This window comes from Rhagoletis pomonella, unplaced genomic scaffold (assembly GCF_013731165.1).
Source record: "Rhagoletis pomonella isolate Grant_MI unplaced genomic scaffold, Rhpom_1.0 Rhpom_scaffold_00069, whole genome shotgun sequence".
Classification (NCBI taxonomy): domain Eukaryota; kingdom Metazoa; phylum Arthropoda; class Insecta; order Diptera; family Tephritidae; genus Rhagoletis; species Rhagoletis pomonella.
This window is the reverse complement of record NW_023458623.1, coordinates 41,689-45,766: the sequence shown is the minus strand read 5'-3', so window position 1 is coordinate 45,766 and position 4,078 is coordinate 41,689.

Genomic DNA, 4,078 nt, shown 5'->3' with positions numbered 1-4,078 from the left:
GAAAAAAAATTGAGGGGAAGGTTTGAGCCATATTTTGTTCTAGCACCAGAAGCGAACATTGCAGTAGCCGCAGCGGTTTTGACTCCAGGTATCAAAACAAAATGGATCAAAGTACTACAACGCACAAATCCGGCCATGACCGTCGAGCGAGTGAACCGGATCGTCATTCAGAGCGTTACTGAGTCTCTTAATAAGGATAATCTTTCATTTAGTTTTGAAAATAAATTAAAACGAAACGATTATGATGCGTTATTTGACTACAACTCCGGCGGTATAAAGAATTCAAAAATTCCAAGTCCTTTCTCTAATTTTTTTTGTACATTTCTTTACAGATGAAGATAACGTTACTTCCTCAGCTCGGTTAGAGTCAACGGCAGATATCACAGCTGCAATATCGAACCAATATTACAGCTATCTGAACGATGATTCCCCCGCCGAAGACTCCTTAAACAAATATTGCTATCTGACGGAGGCGTATATAAAATTTAACACCCCTTTGCCTTCATCCGCGCCTGTTGAAAGGCTGTTTTCTTTTGCGGGTATTATCAACAGCCCCAGAAGACAGTCCATGGCTGACTTCTCATTTGAGAAGTTGGTCATTATGAAGGCCAACTCTCAATATTGTTATTAAGATTTGTTAATAAAAAATAAAATAAAATAAATTAAAATATGTTTTCATACCTCAGGGAAAGAAGTATATGCGCATTATTGTTTTACGCGATTTCTTTTCTCTCAAAAAGCATATTGAAATTGAGAAGCTTTGTTTTTTGTTATCTTTTATTACTACTATTGAAATAAATTACATTGATAAGTTTCAATTCATTTGCAATAGTTTATGAAAAATGAAGTTGATTCACATATATAATGAGACATACATTTGTTTTTTTCTCAAATAAGATGCGCAGTATAATTTAAATATATTTATATATGGGTGTTTCCATCGGAAGGTCTACCGCGACAAAAAAAATAAAAGTCATATATCTTACGTATTTATGGGCCGATTTGTCTGCTTTTTTAAATATATACTGGCTATGTAAGTAGAAACATTTTTGCATAAAATGGTTTTTCTAGATGGCGCCAAGGTCGAGTTATTTCGAAAACCCGTATTTATGGTCCGATTTGGTTCGAATTTGGCGTATGAAACATAATAAATAATAGATTTCCAAAAAAATTACCCTGAATTGGCGCTGAAGTCAAAATATAAAGTATATTCGACATAAAATGCATGTTTATTTACGTTAAAAATTCAATGAAAAGCAATATTAACAAAAATATAACGATGGAAATTTATGTCACGTGACGCCACTTCACGTGACGTTTCACACTTGGGGTTGCAAAAGAAAATTGAAACAAGTTGCATTAATTCAAAAAACTCTAAATACAACTAGAATTACTCCAAATCATATTAAAACAAGTTTCATGAAAATAGCCATCCACAATTCGCAGAGTTTTGCGATTTTGTAAGAAAAGAAAAAATCAACTTCCATTTTTTGTCACGCAACGTACCTCTCTTTAATTGCGTATATTTAAGGACCATGCGTTTCGATTGTTTTCGTTTTTCGGTCAAATATAGAGCTAATTAGGTGCTATACAAGAGCCCAAAAAAAAATAAAAGAAAACACATGTTTTTCCTTGTTTGTATCTCATTGAAATCGTACGACTGTCACGTGCGCCACCATGGAAAATGCCCATATGTAAAATGAAATTAAATAAATAAAAATACAAAAATATTAGAAATATATAAAAATGGTATCAAGTACTTGAAAGTAATTGGAAAAAGTACTTCAACTACTTTTTCAACTACTTTCAACTCCTTTCAATTACTTTTGGTAATTGAGGGTAATTCCAAGTACTATTCAATTACAAGTACTTGTACTCGAGTAGTAATTGATAAAAGGTAATTGTACTTGAAAATAATGGATTACATTACATTAAACCCAAAGCATTTAAATTACTACTCATTACAATTAGTAATCATTACTTAACAGGTCTGTTTTCTACAGGTTGTAAGGTGGCGGGGCCCAAACCCAGCGCGCGCGAAGTTTTACGCCTTCTCACTTTAGCTCGCTCCCAAACGGGTATTTGGTTGCTACCCAGAGGCTACGTGGATATAAATATCTGAACGTTGTGAGCTACGATTTGAACCATACGCACAAGAATCATTTCTGACCACTCCTAGGTGAATGGCAGTCAAAAGTTTTTCACTTCTGCCTACGGAACTATCCTCCTTTGGGCTTATATATCGAATCTAATATGTTGGTGGTCCGACATATATACATAATTTGAGGCATGCGAGTTTGAGATAAGGGTTGACAAGCTAGTTGAGGAAATTGTCAAATTTAGAACCTCTCCTCTTATAGCATTAACAAAGGTCAACTCATTACCCCGGTTAAGAATAAATAAATTGTTTTTAGTGATAAATTTAAGAAATGACTCACCTCTAGAATTGGTGTCGGAGCTACCCCATTTACAGTGATGGGCGTTGGCGTCGCAGCTCATTACTAATTTCAGCTTTCTCCTTCTGCAGTACTCCTCTAGGGCTATTACTTTCCTTGTAGGAATCTCGCAGCTGTTGCCTGGGAGGTAAGCTGAAGCGAAAACGACCTTTTGTTCTCCCATTTGAGTGGGCACTTTATTCCGTACAGCAGTTAAATCCTGTTGTGTCAACTCTGAAATGGGAACAAAAGTCATTTTATTACGTAATAATATGACCGCTCAGGGCCTGCAGTGTGTGGTGTCGTAAATTATCTTATCATCACAGTCGTTTAGGCCTTCAATAGCCTCGCCGAAAACCCACGGTTCTTGGATGAATGCGACATCCAAGAGTTCAGTTTTGAACTCCTGCATAAGATGAGGGATACTGTCCACTGGAGTGATTTATGGCTCCGGAAAGTACCCAACATAGACACTGGATTTGGGCACATCAGTGGAATTCATTGCCACAATTTCCGCGCCCTTCCAGGGTTTCAGGGTTGGGGATACCTTGCGCAGCCACTCCAGCGTTTCAGCATCTCCGCAGCCAATTTACATCCATACCGGGCAGAAGGTACAACCGCTAAACCTGGGCTGCATGTAGCCCTTCCGCTGTCGTCTCACCTCTTGCAGGATGGTCGCCTGAATAGCCTGTAATTTGTCTAAGGACCAAAGTATTTTAGGGTACCCTTTACGGTACGATTAACACACGGATTTTATCGAGTTTTTCTCTCTAGATCCGCCATATTCAGTTAAAAGCAGGGGCTCCTCGCGCAGGGTGTGACTCTTCGCCACATACTGTCGGTCTTGAGCTATGGCACTGCATCACGTGCACCAAGAACCTTGAAATTTTTAGTCGAAATATTTAGTTTCAATTATCTGACATACATATGTTCTAAATATGAGCCATATCGCAAAGTAAATGCAGTTTTTAGGAGTATCCCGATCAAAATTTTTGTTAGGAATATTTCTTTTCAAGGTACTGATAGGGATGAAACGGTACGAGTAAATACAAGTACATACTCGATACTTTTCGTTCGATACCAAGTAATTTTGGTATAGATACTTTTGAACCAAGTATTGAGCAGGTATCGAAAAACAAATACTCATTTCGAAACCCGATACTAACGCAAATTTGGCCTAAGTTATTTTTCCTCCACTGTTATTCCTAAGCGCTTTGTTCTTCGTAGTTGCTTAATTGCCAGCAAACCCGCAAGAAAGCGACAAAGTCGATATAATGCAAAGAATATACGCTCCAATTGCCTCACCAAAGTCGATATAATGTGACGTATACAAGGCCCAACTATTCGAGGGGAAGAGTAAACTGTATGAATGCTCAGTACAGACGCTTCAACGCGAAGTTAAACTCACTGAGTAACTCTATTAGACCCCGTTCCCATGACAGGTGCTTAACCCGCGTTTTGATACTAATACCTGCGCGAATTTACTTGCGTTTAACTTGTGTTAGCATGCGAACACCTTGAGCAAAATGCAACGCGTAGTTGCAAACGCACGTTTAACCAGAGAACTTAGATAGATAGAGAAGGTGCAAACTGAAAGTGGAAACTATTCGCGGACGAAAAATTAACAGCGTTAGAAAAGTTCA